Genomic DNA, 16,797 nt, shown 5'->3' on the forward strand with positions numbered 1-16,797 from the left:
GGGAATATAATAATAATCAATGGTTGCTTTCATACATGTTTATGAATGGATCATTTAAATGCAGCCTTCACAATCCATCTGCAGTTGAGTTTGTATGACGTACCAAACTAATCACCCCACCTAGTTTGGGTGACCATACTACTGCTATGATCATTGGACAGTAGCAAGACATCTTAGTTTTCTGTATCTCTGAGTCACCATTTCATGGTCATCTGGATTTATGCAGGCCAGATCTGATAACCCATTCACTGAGCCACAAACTAGATTACAGCTAGCTATTTTATGAAAATACAGCCAACATGTCTGGGTTTTGTTGTTGTTTTATTGTTTGCAGAACCAGAAATGAATAATTTGCACTTTTGATGGGGAACATTCTGGAGATTTGAAATTTTAATTCATCTCCTAACCCCAAGTTGACTTTATTCCTCCTGGATCTCAGGGAACTCTTTTCCCAGAAGGAAAGAAAATAACTTTTCTCTGTGGGATAAAGGTTTCAGCTTTAGCTAACATCAAAGGCCTTATTTTGAAATTAGAAGCACGATGGCATTTGCTTCTAAGGCCTGTTCTCAGTCATTGCACTATAATCAACAAAGATCTTTTGGTCTGTACAAAGACATGTGCTGACACATATATGTATGTGTTTGCAGCCTCCAACTCATTACCTGGTGCTGCATGCAATCCCTGAAGAAGTACTGCTTGCCCACTGGAATACCTGAGCTGTGTGATCTACTGCTTATAGTTTTGCCTGAAGCAGTAGCCTGCAATACTGCATGTGGTCCTAAGCCCTTTTTGGATTGGCCCTATAGCCTTCGGAAATCATACCAATAAGCCATAAATTGCTAAGAAATACAGGTATGATTTCCTACTGAAAAAAAAAAAAATAGTAATTATTTCCTAGTGAAGAGCATCTTATTCCTCTTATTCTAATCTTCATAACTTGTCCAGAGTAGATTGCAACCTCATTCTGTCATCCCGGGTGTTGACCAGAATTCTCAATTTTATGAAATATGCAAATCTGATAAGCAGCTCATCGACCCCATTATTCAGTTCATTAATAAAAATATTTAATAATACCTGCCCTAAGATAGATACATGCAATTACTGCAGTCCAACAATGTAGAACCATCAGGGCAAACTCTCTCACTGCAATTGACCAGCCAATTGTGGACTTAACCTTATTTATCATTTATTTATTTATTTGTATCCCACCTTTATTGTTTTAACAACTAACTCAAAGTGGTGAACATATCCAACGCACCTTCCTCCTCTTATTTGCCCACAACACCAGCCCTGTGAGGTGGGTTGGGCTCAGAGAGAATGATTGGTCCAAAATAATCCACCTGGCTTTCATGGTTAATGCGGGACTACAACTCACCGTCTCCCGCTTTCTAACCTGGTGTCTTAAAACACACTTATTTAAATGTTATTTAATTTAATAATAGTTGATAAATAGTTTTATTTATTTGTTATTTAAAACACTTGAACAGGTTGTCAATAAAAACACCTTATCGAAATGTTTGCTGTAATCAAGGTAGAGTACATCCATAGCATTCCCCTTCTCTACTAACACAATTGCTTTGTCACAGAAGGAGATGAAACTTTTTCACATGATTTGTTTTTAACAAAGCCTTGTTGACTCTTAAAAATCACGGCATTGTCTTCCTCATGGTAACTACTAGCCTGCTTTATTATTTTCTTTATCTGGATTTTCTTTTTCTTTTTTATTTCTTAGAGAGAGGAACCACATTGGTTCTTCAATTCTTTGATACAGTTTTCCTTGAAGATAACTGACAGAGGTTCTGACAGCTCTTCAACAAGTTCCTTTACTATTTAGGGCACATTTCATCAAGGCCTGGGGATGTGAAGGCATTCACATTCAAATGACCAAGAAGTTCCTTTACCATATCCTTGTTGACCTACATCCTCCCCTGTTGTGCTCATTCCCAGTTTATGCTTCTCAATTTTTAATTTTCTTCTCAATAAGAGTTGAGTTTCTCTGCTTTTTCATGGTCGTATCTTCTCTGGGTCACTAGAAGCCTTGATTAAGACTTCTCTGTTTGGAATAAGCAGCGAATACCTTGTCTAATTTGTCTTCTTTTAGCTGTTGACATTTGAATAAGGCCTTTCTAATGATTTTTTTTTTCTCTATTAGCCTTAGCTCATTTTCTCTTTCCTGACCTCATTTCTGCATTTTTGAGGTGAAGCTTTGTTGTCTTCCTTGGTAATTAACACTTCCTTCCATGTCCAACAAACATTTTTCTTTAGTTTCATTTCCTTCACACACTGCCTATTCAACCCTCTGGTTTCTTTAGAAGTCTCTTAGTTTTCTTTTTCACTGAAATTGTCTAAGAGCGCACTATTAATTCTCAATTTCCTTTTTTTGTTTTTGCAATTAACAGCTTTAAAATATGTGGAGCTTTGCACCCGAAGTCCTTTCCACTTCAAATATCTCCAACTAACTCTTCCTTGTTCCTAAGGTTCAAATCCTAGGGAACTGATCAGAGGTGGGTATTCAGCAGGTTCTGACCAGTTCTGGAGAACCGGTAGCGGAAATTTTGAATAGTTCGAAGAACCGGCAAATCCCACCTCTGACTGGCCCCGCCCCCATCTATTCTCTGCCTCCCGAGTCCCAGCTGATTGGCTGGATCTTCTTTTGTTGCCCTGCACAGGAGAACGGAGCTGGAAAGCAGGTTAGTGGGGTGGGGAGGGAATGGGATTGTGCAATAACCTTTCCCCAGGAGTGGGGAGGGAATGGGGATTTTATAATATCCTTCCCCTGCCATGCCCACCAAGCCACGCCATGCCCACCAAGCCACGGCCACAGAACCGGTAGTAAAAAAATTTGAATCCCACCACAGGAACTGATCCCCTAGTGCCCACATAAATCTTTTTGAAAGAGAAAATTATGCAGAATCCTATCTGAATCAGTCACGGGGACCAGAAGTTTAGTCTTCTGAGCTTTCAGACTCGTTTTGGGGCCCATTCTGAGGGAACTTCTCTCTACTGGAATGTGTGGAGAGAATTTCCCTGAGTATGGGCTCCAAAACGAGTCCAAAAACTCAGAAGACCAAACCTCTGGTCCCAGTGACCAACCCAGATTGGATCCTGCAACATTATCCTGGGACACCTGCTTACATTTGTGTGAGAAAATTATCACCAAGAATTTATCTGACATGGTGTTTAGCAGGATTTGTCTTCCGCTGAATGTTTTTGTAGGTGAAATCTCCACTCACATAGTTTCTTTTTTAAATGCTTCTGTCTGCTAAAAGTATCTCTCCTAGCAAAATATCCCTTCTGTTGGCTTTCAGCACTTGCGCTACTATCAGCTCAGACAGACTCATTCCTGATATATAAGGCTGCACCACCTTCTCTTTTCTCTTGCTGGTTCCTTTGTACTCAAAGTGTAGGTATATATACTCAGTGTTCCACTGGTGGAATTCGTCCTATCATGTATGTGTAATCCCTGCTATATTTTACTTTCGTAATATTTGATTATGCAAATGTTTTTATTTCGTGGGACGCTTTTGCCTTCTATTGGCTTGCTTGCTCATGCCTGGTATAACCATCTGCACCTGGCCTTCATCCATGCCCATTCAATTTTATATCCCCATTAGTTATGATTAGTTCCCTGAATTACTTTTCATAGGCATCAAATAGCACTTCTGCTGTTTCCCAAGGACTTTCTGACTCATATATATACTATCTCACGTCAACTCAGATTTGCGTCGTATTGGTTTACGGGGTCTACGCTAATTTTTCATCGAACTGATCCTTTTTGTGATGCTGCTGCATTAAGCAAATTCTATGTTTGCGCAACAGCCAGCTGTTACTTGCCAAAACTAACTGACCAGAGAAACTGTTGTTTTCTTTTTTCCATATGTGGAAATTTTCCCTTGCTTGTTGTCCTTATCAGGTTCCACACTTCCTTATCTAATTGTTTTCTGAGAAAGAAGGAGCCTGTCATACCTATTATTTAAAAAAAAAGCAATAAGAGGAAGGAAGAATGAAAAAAGTTCAGAGCTGTTCCCTATGGCTTAGTGTAAAAAAAATGTTTTTCTATCTGTGTCCAGTGCAAAATTAAACTAGCATAGATTTTGCTGTCTCCATTATTAAGTCAAGTCCCCTCTATTCTGGTTTATAGCTTGAGGGCAGTGTCCTGATGTCTCATGCAGAGAAAGTTGCACTTTCTCCAGCTCCTAAAACAATCTCCAGGTGGTAGGAGAGCCACCTATCAGCCAGAGCACGGCTTCCAGTCACAGACCCAGGGATCCAGCCATTCTCCCCCTTTCCAACCTTGACACTAAACAAATAGGTAGAAGAGGCTCCTTTCATGCCTGCTCTTTTAAGCTCTCCTCATCTCAGAAATCTAGATCAGGCTGAATCGCTGACAGCCCAAAAAGAAAGAGGACACCAGTTCTTTCACTTGCTTCACCATATATTTCCCATCCTCGCTGCCACTGATGTTCATCTCTATTCAGGCTCCCAAGACAGGGATCAGCTCAGAGATCCGGTGGCTGTAGGGGAGAGCCCAATTTGAAAGGGCTGGAATCTCCTCTTGGCCCCAAACAGGATGGCTCTGGAGGAGAGAGCACAAAGATAGGGTGTGAGGAGGTGTCCCAGATGTCTAACAAACTAAGATGGCTATGAGATGCTAAACTGATCCCTCTTGTTAGAGGTGACTGATTGTAGCACTGGCAAGCATGCTTAACAAATTATGCCCATGGTAAAACATATTGTATAAAATCCTACTTTAACAATGAAGCAACTACCAATGACTTTAAGCTACTCAAGTATGGAAGTAAGATAAGGGCTACCATCAGTGATGGGATTAAATTTTTTTTACTAGCGGTTCTGTGGGCATGGCTTGGTGGGCATGGCAGGGGAAGGATACTGTAAAAGCTCCATTCCCTCCCCACTCCAGGAGAAGGTTACTGCAAAATCCCCATTCCCTTCCCACCCCACTAACCTGCTTTCCAGCTCCGTTCTCCTGTGCAGGGCAACCAAAGAAGACCCAGCCAATCAGCTGGGACTTGGGAGGCAGGGAATAGATGGGAGCAGGGCCAGTCAGAGGTGGGATTTGCCAGTTCTCCAAATTACTCAAAATTTGCGCTACCGGTTCTCCAGAACTGGTGAGAACCTGCTGAATATCACCTCTGGCTACCACTGCGGGAAAGAGAGGCTGTCAGGAGATAGCCATACTATTAGTGCAAGCAGGGAATGATTGCTTAGGAAGCTAGATGATGTTGCTTAGTGCTTCCAAACAACTGTACTGCACATGAATGCTTAAGAGTTCTTCCTCACGCTTTCTTTCTCATGCTAACATGTGTTCCTCCCGTCCTTAAGGTGGCAGAAAAGGATACCAGTATAATTTGCCCTAAAGGCTGAGCTCTATTTGCTGTCCTTACAATTTCAATGTGAGGTTGGTTAAGGAAAACAATTGGTGCATTCCCTTGAGTGTATTTCTCTTCCTACTCAATATCATCTGTTGCTGGGAAAAGACAAACCATGGTCCTTGATGTGTGGTGGAGGAGCTGGTTTAATTGGCTATAGGGTGGGTGCCCAGGGCAGAGGCTTGAATCCTATCTCAAGCTGTCAAAGTGGCAAGTTTCTGGTGCAGGAATTATCTGTACCAGTTATCTGTTAGTCAGGCTATTTATGAAACCGCTCTAGTGGTCTTCTGGACCACCTCCAACCTTTTCAGCTCTGCGGATTGGCAGGTGGAGCAAGGTGGAGCATGGTTTCACGGGCACAAATGCAACTTCATACATGTGCACACTTGCCCACCACTTGTGCAGCCCGGATCCTAATGGGTTGTTGACTGGGGACCCCTGTTCTGGACAACAGTTGCTAAAACCACATCTGAAATAGTCTGACTGAAAGGTTGGTGGAGTGGATGATGGGTGAACTGGGAAGGAAACTAGATTGTGTGATCTCCTGCTTTATCCTGTCCTTTGTTCCACCAATCTGTCAGCTGCATTATCTTTGGACATGGACTTACTACTGTAGTCTTCTGAAAGATTGCTTCTGTAGTTATAAGCCCAGAAATAGCGCCAAATGACAAACCATCAGCACATTGGAATGCTTGCAGGGAGCATTAAACAATTTTCCTCAAGTTTTACCCCATACCCTTCCTTATTACCTGCCTTTCAGGCTAAACAAACTCTTGTCAATTTCCCCCTGGCTCTCATGTATTTCAAATAATATGGCTCAAGGAAATAGCAGTGCGAATAGCAATGATAATTTCTACGATAATAAGATAGATACATGTGTTGAGTTTCTGGGCTGCAGCCTTGATCTTTTCTTTATATCTGAGGTTGATGGAGCTACAGCTTCTCTTCTATGGAGCTCTTTTCTTGTAGTGGGTGGCAGTACAGGTGATTTGTTCCTGGACTATTGGGGAAAAGAAGTAGCTCAACTTGAGTTACCTCCTGATAAGGGAGACTGCATATTGAACAAAATATACAGACTAACAGAGGAGCTTCTAAGAACCTGTGGTTCTCCATCTGGAGTGCTTCTATACCCCTGTCCTGTGATGCCAATTTCCTGATCCAGATCAAACAGCACAAGAAGCCAAATATCTTCAGAATATACATCTCTTATAATCAAACATGCAGACTGATGCATCATCTTGAATCATTGCATCTTATTATGCTTGAACTGTGGAACAACACTTGCTTTAGATTCTGGCTTATTTGGTAAATGTGAATATTTAAGATCAAGGTTGGGAAGCCTGTATTCCACCAGTTGTTGCTGAAGTCTATTCTTTACCAGTTATTCCAGCTAGCATGTTACACAGGATGCTACAAATTTAAATTTTCTAACAACCGAAGGCTTATCTTCCTCCCTGATATACTTCAACTAGCAGGAAAGTCCAGACAGAAGTTATCAGCCAGCTTCTATTGGTATGAATGTTTGGTTCCATTAAACTATGATTCTTCAGAATTCTGGCTAATTATTGCACAATAATATCTTCCGACCACCTATCTCACCTGTTGAATAAGCATAAAATAAGACTATCCCAAATATCTTACTTTAAAAAGAGTACAACAAAGAACTAGAACTAAGGAGAACTTTCCTAACGGTGAGAGCAATCGACCAGTGGAACAGCTTATCTTCAGAAGTTGTGGGTGCCCCATCACTGGAGGCCTTCAAAAAGAAATTGGACAACCATTTGTCTCAAACAGTATAGAGTCTCCTGTTTGACAGGGGGTTAGACTAGAAGACCTCCAAAGTCCCTTCCAACTTTATTTATTCTATGTTCTATATTCTAAATAGAGTAAAACTATTGGCATTATGAGCTTGCCTGAGAAGTGTTATCAGGAAGTTCTTCTGACTCCTGGTTTCTTTCACTTGCCATTAATTTGTAATGTTCTGTAAGTTTTATGATGAGGACAGCTGGAGTCCTCTAAAAATAAATAAGCAAACTATGGAATATACAATGTAGGGAAGTAAAGAATGTGGGTGCCTAAGGGGGAAGAGAAGAAGCTTGGCAATATGGATATAACAATTTCTTTCTTGCAAAGAAAAAAAAAAAAGACAATGTCTCTTGCAGCTAATCTGCTAGCACACATGTCCAGTGTTTTGACTCTCGCCCTCTTTGTCACCATCTCCAGGGATCAGTGTTGTCAATTCCCCCACCGCTATCTGCCTAGAATATCATTAAGTTATCTGGGCACATATTTATAATAGGGATGCATGTAAACAGAGGCTGCGTTTAAATCAGCAAGTATGGCTGTTGACAAGGACCCAAATGCAAAGTAGTTTCTTCGAACGGCATTCTTATTAGTGTCATCCGCTCTTGAGGATAAATACAGCTTTCCTTAGTGTCTGCTGAAAAGGAAGAGACAGGTGACAAATCACGATTTTTTAAATATCTCCCCTCTCCCCAATCAGCTATAAATATAATAATGAGTCATTAGTAAAATAGCAGCTTGGAGTCAGAAGAAAGACTGTTTCTGTTCAGAGATCTTGTGCTGAAGTGCACTGTGCTTGAGATATTCTGGCAATTTTTAGCCCCAGTCCATTAGAATCACGTCCTTCTCTTGCCTTATTACTGTTGTATTTTAATTATCCCCGAACAGCTTTCCTTCACTTCACTGTGGATGTGTTAAGCTCCTGCCATATTTTGCATCCAAAAGGGCTGAGATTTTTTTTATACATTTATGTACTGAGTACAATTATGATCTGGTAATAATTCATAGAGAAATGAGAATCTCAGGAGTCGGCCAATGGTGACCTCAGGACCAAATCTATGGCTTCAGTTCCCATCCCACCCTCTCCCACACACATTCCAATTGATTTTAATTTTTATGTTCTAATTTTACTGCTGTTCTTCTAAACTTCTAATAGCATTTTATTGGGATGAGTCAACAGTAACACAAAATGTTTTTGTGCCTTTGCCCTGCATCTTGTATAGCCCCTTGGCTTATTTAACCTTTAACAAGTGTTGCTTCTTGCCAGATTAGATTCAGGAGGACACTTGTTTATCTTCTAATTCATGTAAAACTGAGAATGGAAGAAGAGCAATACTTACTTTTCTTATTGTGATGCTATAAAGTGAACTAAAATAAGGAAAATCAGATTACACAGAGTTGAAGAAAGATGAGTGTTTCTCTCCCTTATCTCCCCCATTACTTCACAAAGTGAAATCTTCTGAACACGAAGCCAAGTGTCAAAACACAATTATTGTAGTCACATATCATGCTATTCTTCAGCTAAGACACCATGTAATGGCTTATCCTGGTAGCCTGATTCACACCATCTGCTCTCCAGGAATATTCTTGCCCTCCGACAACTTTGGGCTGCCAGGGTGATTATTTAGGCACTTAAGGAATGTACTGTTTTCCCCTACTCCCTTTTTCTAGCAGCTAAAAAGACCAAAGGAGTATCTTTTTAGTTGATACCAGGTTTCCCATCAATATGTTGAATGCCAATCTTTCAACCCCATTGTAGCTTAGATTAGGATGTGGCGCAAACCCATTTGATGGCCTTCTATCAAACTTGCAAGTGAATAAATTGCCAGCTAAGTGATGGCATGGGAGAAATAATTCTAATCCATAACACAGAAACCTGAGAGAAGTTGTTCCTTCAGAGGAATAATCCTACTTGGTTAGAAACATGGGGGTGGTTGTGCTCCATTATTACTCCTATTTGGAGGGGCCTCAGAATGCAATCACTCAGAGTGAAGTGGCAAAGAACAATATTAGTTAAGGAAATAATTGATGTTCAAGATGAATGGTCTATGAAATCAAATATGCTCTATATTTTATTGGTTAAGAGCCAGAATGGAAGAATTAAATTATCTTGGGCAAATCTACATCTTTCAAGGCATCTCCATATAAAGTGTTTTTGCAGCAGTTCAGAAACACTTCCAGATCTCTGGAATTCTACCATCGTGTTTCAGTTTAGATCTCGTGGGGTTTTGTTTTATTTTTGGCTGAAACCAGACATAAAACTGATATTTTGTTCGGCAAGACCTGTGAGTGATCCATTTTTCATTATTAGGAATTCTTGTCTTATCTGCCTCCCAGCTTCTCAGGTCCGACCACTTATTAATATTTCATACTGCAAAAAGGTGGCTTGGTGGCTTTGCAGCTCTCCCGCTCATAGCAACTGTTGGATCATTTCACATAGAGAAATGAATGTAGTGTAGTCAGCAAGAACGTAAGAGTAGAGAGAGAAAACACTGGGCATTTATTTTCTTCCTCTTTTGTTTGCACAGGGGTTTTTGTCAGAACCAGCTGTAGAGTAAGTAGCTGAGAGCAAATCCTGATTAATGATGTTTCCTTATTATCCAAAGCATTTCAGCTTCAGATAAAGAAAAGATTACCATGTTTTGCCTCTAAGTATTTCTAGACAGTAGGGAGTGAAAATTGGCAATATGCAAGTGCCTTCAACTTAACCTTTCCCATAAGTTTGCTGTGGAGATAAATTAGATAGCAGGAAACAGTCATGCACATTGTTCCTGGGCAACTTCAAGGAAAAGGGATGGATACATAAAAATCACAGAGGGGGATAATGCAAAAACTTTTACAGTCTTTGTTCACTAATTTCCTGGCCAAGGTGTACCCAACTGCATAGAAATAACATATTCTTTTTCAATCCATAGTGGTTTATATAATCCTGGTTTTAGGTACAATTGCTGTTTCATGCGTTGAAGGAATTTGAAACAAACAAGCTAAGGTCAAAATTGTTTTGATTTTGGTTCTTCCTGTCTACCCGCCTAGGTTATTGTTTTGTACTATCATCCATAACTGCAGTAACATTAAGCTTTTTATGAGGTCTTGACTGTGAACTTCTTCAGAAGAACTGCTGTTTGTTTGCTTGCCTTTGATTGAGATTCGAATCACAGGCCAACAGGAATTTATGGACTGCTTGATGTAAACAGCCCTTGTGTTAATCTGTAGGGAAATAAATGTCAAATGTTTGCAGATAGAAAGTTCAAGCTGACTGGAGGGGAATTTGAAGGCAAGAAAAACAGGAGTTGGTGGAGGAAACTCCTAAGCTGTAGCTTCCATTTTTTAAAATCTCTGCAATGTCCAGAAAAGGCCTCATGTCTGCAAGTCTGCAGTGTGTATGTGTGTCTGTATTAGGGCTGGACTGCTCAGGAAAAAAATAAAGAAACATTAAGTCTTGACTCCTTTTATAAAAAGAGGTGTTGTTGAAGTATATTCAGAAACAAGTAAAGCTATTCCCATTTTTTTTAATGTTCTTCCAGTGAAGAATTAGAATTAGTGCCTCTTGCTTTTAACTTTTTAAATAAAAAATAATGCACTGAAAGATCAAAATGGAAAAAAGGAAACACAAATATAAAACCAATGAATTACAAACAAGCAGATAGCTCTTGCATTTTGCACATTTTAACATGAATTTGTTTTATAAGCTTTAAGTGTACCTTTCAAGGAAAAAAAAAGATAAATTAAGAATAATACCGTGTTTCTCCAACAATACGCCCCCCCCGTAGGAAGACCCAGCATGTTTTCTAGGCATAAAATGAAATTAAGCCCCTCCCCCCAAATTTAGGCCTAGTTTAAAACATGCAAAATTGGGGGGGGAAGGCAGGGGGGAACTTGACATTAGGAGTGCCCCGCAGGCAGCTATGTCTCACCATCAGCCACTCCTAACACCATGGTGGAGCACGGAGGGCTCCCTTACCCCTCCTTACATAGGTCAGCAGGTGGGCGGCGTCGGTGTGGATGTCCGGCAGCGTTTCAGTCGCTTCTCAGGCCTCCGTAGCTTACACGGTTCCCACTGGTGCTGGCGCCTCTCTTGCCAGCGCCATCTCCAACAACAGCGTCTGGGTCGTTCCCGCTTTCCCCCCGTCCCCATAACAACAGGGAAAAAAAAGATTTTGAGGTACCTGGGAGTGCCGTGCGCTGCGTTTTGGTTTAATCCCGAGCGGCTGGGTGGGTGTGAGAAGAGCCGAGCGAGCGTCTCTGCTGCTGCTACCCTTGGTGCTCCAGCCTTGGGCTCTGCAAGTTTGCAAAAGTCCCGGTGCGCAGCCCGTTCCTGCATTCCAAGCGCCCAGGCCGAGCTGCAGCTGTCCCTCTCTCGCCAGCGCCGTCTCCAATAACAGCGGCAACAGCGGCGGGAACCGTGGAAGTGTTTTAGCCGCTTCTCGGGTAGGGGAGCCGCCTCCGTAACTTCCACGGTTCCCGCCGCTGCTGCCGCTGTTATTGGAGATGGCGTGGCGAGAGAGGGACAGCTGCAGCTCGGCCTGGGCGCTTGAATGCAGGAACGGGCTGCGCACCGGGACTTTTGCAAACTTGCAGACCTGAGGCTGGAGCACCAAGGGTAGCAGCAGCAGAGACGCTCGTCGGCTTTTCTCACGCCACCCAGCCGCCGGGATTAAACCAAAACGCAGCACGCGGCACTCCCAGGTACCTCAAAGTCTTTTTTTTCCTGTTGTTACGGGGACGGGGGGAAAGCGGGAGCGACTCATACGCTGTTGTTGGAGACGGCGCTAGTGCGCGGGGGGGGGAGAAATTAATTCACCCCCAAAAAGACGTCCTAGCCATTTTTTCGTGGCTCAAAAAAAATAAGGCCCGGCCTTATTTTGTGAGAAACACAGTAGTAAGGAACCTGTACAATTATAATTAACATACTGAACTTAAGGAATCAGGTGGTTTTCAAATAAGCCCTGATATAATGGATTGAGCATTTTACATTTTAATTATAAATGTTACTTATGAATTAGAGGTGTGGGTTGGTTTGGTTTTGGCTAGTTTAAAATAGTTAGATCAATCATTTTTCTTTCCATGTTTTTCTATTTGCATTGGTTTAGGAAGTTCGTGTCCCATCATATCTTGGGCTTTCACCCACACATTCTGCTACAAAATGTTTAACATCCCCTCCACCACCACCACCCCCAAAAAATACTCAGTATTTTTCATGCTGGATGTTGTGTTGTGCTTTTTAAGGTGGCCTCTGCAATTCCAAATCATGGTGTGATGAACACATTAGCAGGGAAAATGGCTGCAGTGTTTCGCTCTAAAAAAGCCCTATTCACATTTTGGGTGGGGGGGCCAGGAAGATTCAGAATGCTGCTCAAAGCAACTGCCGTACATTGGCAGGCACATAAATTCTGAGACTGCTAGAAATAGGCCTGTCAGTTCTGAAATATCACTGAATTTCATTAATCTTGAATGTGCATTACCACTCTGGCTCTGATAGGGACTGGGGCTGTGCTCATTACTTTCTAAATACCAGAAAACATGATATGGGTTCTTGAAAGGGAGACAGCAGGGAAGGGCTTAGCAAGCATGTGAAATAGTCCACTACCAACTCGTCTGTGAATGAGGGGGTCTGCCTTGTGGTATTGTGCCAGAGAAGGAGAGGATTAAGGGACGGAGGTCAGCAACGCAGTAACTAAACTGAGGTGATTTTTCAAGGGCAGGAAGAGGTCACTCAGAGCAGCCTTTCAGAACAGATGCTGGATGTGAAGACAATGAAGGCCCCTGAACTCGAGGTGCTAGATGTTGAAAAGAACATGAGTCCAACGTGGGATGGGTGTGAGATCAGATTGCTGAATAGCAAATGACCGGTGGCAGGGATGGCTGGGGGTGGGGAGAGATGGAAATGGAATTAGAGCTGGACTTGGGAAGAAACTGAGGAGACGTTGGGACAAGAAGTTTGATTATTGATCTCTGCCTTGGTGCTGATCAGAAAAGATGCCAATTCTGGCCTCTGTTATTTATAATAAACCTGATGCTCCCTGAATTATTCAGTAGGGGCTGTGATCTCAATTACAGAGCATGTCCCCGTGGTACAAAGAGAGAGAGAGAGAGAGAGAAGGGGAAAATGAGATTGTGAACTGTGCAAACTCTTTAGTGCACAATTTGAAAGGGCAGTGACAGATGGGAACTTATATTGTATGTAATCAAGCCTGATCTGAATAGAATCTTCTCTCTTTTTTTTCAGACCAACCAAGCGTTGTTCCGTTGGTTGCAACATGTCCATCTAATTTGGACCTGGCTGGAATCACTGTTTTTCATGGCATTTTAATATGAACAAAAGATCAGAACGAAAGTAAGCATGGGCCAGAAAGGAATGAGTGAGTTTATTTGATCTATTTTAGACAAAAAATAAATAAATATTTGAGTTCCCTCTAATGGCCCATCTATTTACATTCTGTAACGAGCTGCTCAGAGGCACCAGCATTTCAAAAAGGATATATTTTTGAGAAATGTATAAATGCATACTGAGGCTAGTAGTTTTTTCTGCTGTCAGTAGTTTGGTCTTCATTATATTTAATTCTATTCCCATTTTTTTCATTGTAAACTTTAATTTCTAGTACTAGTGTTTGCAGATCCTTTGCATTTTTGGCTACCAGTGCAGTCATATCAAAGTAGTGTAGATTATTAATGTTTCTTCTTCCAATGACTGGAGTCAAATGAGCTTTGGTTGTGCTTGTGACAAAGTGTCCAAAATTTGCTCAAGTTGACTGTCATTCACTGCTAGCAGGTAAAGTTGCCAGGGGAATAGGTACCACCATGGCATATAATGCTCCAATGAATAGTGATAATGGAAGAAACAGAAATTAATGCTGGGTAGAATTGTGTAACATTCAAAATGTGATTCAGGGGGAAAATAATTCTGTTAGATGACACGAACAAATAGGTACAAAAGAAGAACGTAGAGTCAACATTACTGGGCCTTTTGGAGACCCAAGCATGAGTAAGAACGGTGATAGTTTAATAAAAATCTGCTTAGCAAAAAGTTGCATGTTTCAAATATGTAGTTTAAGTCTATTCATAATACTGAAGCCAGAAAAATGATCAAATACATCTAAAGGCATGACTGTTTTTAATCCAAGACTAAAGAAATTAGTGCAAGATAAAAAGGAGAGATTCTGAATGTGAACAGTGGATATTTCTTTAATAGTATCAAATATGAGACTTGGAAAAATAGAGAATAGAAGGAAAGGGAGAAAGAGAAACTTGAAGAGAAAATATGAAACCTGAATGAGAAGATATTAAAAGGAAGACTACATTCCTGAAAGAATGAATAAGTTGTAGAGGTAAGAAAAATACCATAGAAGTAAAAGCTGCTAGAGACAGTGTGAAAACAATAACACAGAATATCAGAGAAACACATGGGCTGATGGGCTGATGGGAATCAGGAAAAGAGATGCTTGATGAAATGTGAAAGAGTTGTGAATTATACATACATACATGCATGCATGCATACATACATACATATCCATAAAAGAGAATGTTGCCAAAATAAGGATGAGAAGCATATCTAATGTATAAAAACAGAAAAAAGGTAGTTTCAAAGAAGGTAATCAAAGGAGAACAAAAGACATTTAAAACTAGAATAAAGAAAATGTAGATCAGTTTTAGTAAAATTTAAAAACATGTTTTGGAAGTAGATGAAAGGGGCTCAATAAGAAAATTCCAATAGAATGAACTGAATTAAAAAATAAAGTGATGAAATCATTTGGGATAAAACTAAAATGAGAGAATGCCAGAAGGAGTATATTGAAAAATTGTTTGTGAAAGATACGTTGAAAAAGAAAACTGAAACTGACTCTATAAAGGAAAATAGATGAAAAGATAGACATAGACCTTTTGGAGAAATGTTACTACCGTTACTGTTTTTGTCTGTTTTTCCACTCAAGGTGGTGACATAAGGAGAAGAAACAGAACCCCAAAAGTCATCAAGTGCCTTCATAGATGATGATGATGCCAAGAATGGGTTACTTATTGACTGACTCTCTTCTCTACACTTAAAAGCCACTCCAAGCACAAATTACTTTGAATGATATACATCCCAAAGTTCATAGGTCAAGCTAAAACATAGAAGTACTCTAAAATCAAAATATATCAACAACATCATGCAGCTAACACATATAACACTGGGTGAAGTGATCAATACGTTTTATTTTTGGGAATCACAAATTCCAGCCTCCAAAGGCCTGGTGGAATAACTAACTGTTAATGGCTTTTCTGAAAAGCAATCGATTTAGAGTCTATGGAGATTCTCAGTCATCCAGATTTCCCTATCATCCAGTCAGAACTGAAGAAACTTTTTGGATGAGAAGCGAAACTGTTTTCTTCAAAGAAAAACCAGAAATTCCAGTTGCCTCTTGAAAAAGCACCTTTGGGACAATCAATTAAGAGTTATCCAGTTATCTGAGGGGAGAAGTAAAGGAGAATATGACATTTCCTCAGCAAAGGGCTATGGTAGGAGTGCTGCACCATAATCTAGGGCAGGGGTCTCCAACCTTGGCAACTTTGAGACTTGTGGACTTCAACTCCCAGAATTCCTCAGCCAGCTTTGCTGGCTGAGGAATTCTGGGAGTTGAAGTCCACAAGTCTCAAAGTTGCCAAGGTTGGAGACCCCTGATCTAGGGTATGGGCAGATGGAATTGTGAGTCAGAAGTCCCATAGCCAACTCCTGTTCCATGAAGGTTCTTAAAGGTGACAACCAGCACACTGAATTGCACCTAGAAACTAATTGGAAATGCATATAGTTCTTTTTTTAACATTTTTTTCATTGTTTACATATAAATATATTGAATACAGTGTAATTGGCCACGGCATTCCAATTGCCAAAAAGCAGAAATAAAAACAGAATAACGTATATACTATTTTAAACAGTGCTAGTGTTGTACAATAGTTTCTGACCATCATATTCCAGTATGTAAACTCATCTATCATTCTAATACTTACATTCCTCTGTCACTAATACAAATAGTGTCTCTTTCCAAGTCCCCCTGACCTGATTCTTTCGCCTTCCAACTTCTACCTCATGTTTCTAACCATTGATAAAAACCTATTCCATGTTAAATAGTATTCTGTATCTCCTTTATGTTTTATTTTTAGGGTTGTGATGCATGTAGTTCTTGAAGAGGTGGTTAAATTGAGATATGCCCATGACTACTCAAACCACTGCATTCTGCACCAATTGTGGCTTCCAAACACTTTACAAGGGCCGCCTCAGCCCTACAGTTTACATAGCAATAATCCAACTGAGAGATGATTAAGGCAGGAGCGATTGTGAGGAGAGTCTCCCATTCTAGATTGTAACTGGCACAAAAGATAGACCCGTGTGAAGGAACATGTTGAGTGTCAAGCCACTTACAGGGAGGGCCTAATGAAGGAAAACAAGAATTGTATAGACTTCAAGAAGGTATTGAAATATAAGAACCAGTGGGTTCTTACAGAGAAAAACTGCAATGGACACCTCCAGCTATCCCTTTATTAGTGAGTTCATTATGGCAGAGTCTGTTTGAAATTTTGAATGTTTTCTTTCAAAGATTTTGCAATCTCAACTCAACTGATCATGGCTTGC

The 16,797-nt window shown here is 40.7% G+C and overlaps 1 long non-coding RNA gene across 1 annotated transcript; it reads left to right on the top strand.

The window, feature by feature from the left end:
* The first annotated feature begins 13,416 nt into the window (after positions 1-13,416).
* LOC148132276 (uncharacterized) lies at positions 13,417-15,713 on the top strand. The gene is made up of 3 exons (XR_015747794.1): positions 13,417-13,527; positions 14,383-14,518; positions 15,122-15,713. It is a non-coding gene; the product is annotated as an uncharacterized LOC148132276 (long non-coding RNA).
* The last annotated feature ends 1,084 nt before the right edge of the window (positions 15,714-16,797 follow it).

The sequence above is a fragment of the Notechis scutatus genome, chromosome 2, assembly GCF_049901735.1.
Source record: "Notechis scutatus isolate UNSWTSFEM ecotype Mainland chromosome 2, rNotScu1.2, whole genome shotgun sequence".
NCBI classification, from domain to species: domain Eukaryota; kingdom Metazoa; phylum Chordata; class Lepidosauria; order Squamata; family Elapidae; genus Notechis; species Notechis scutatus.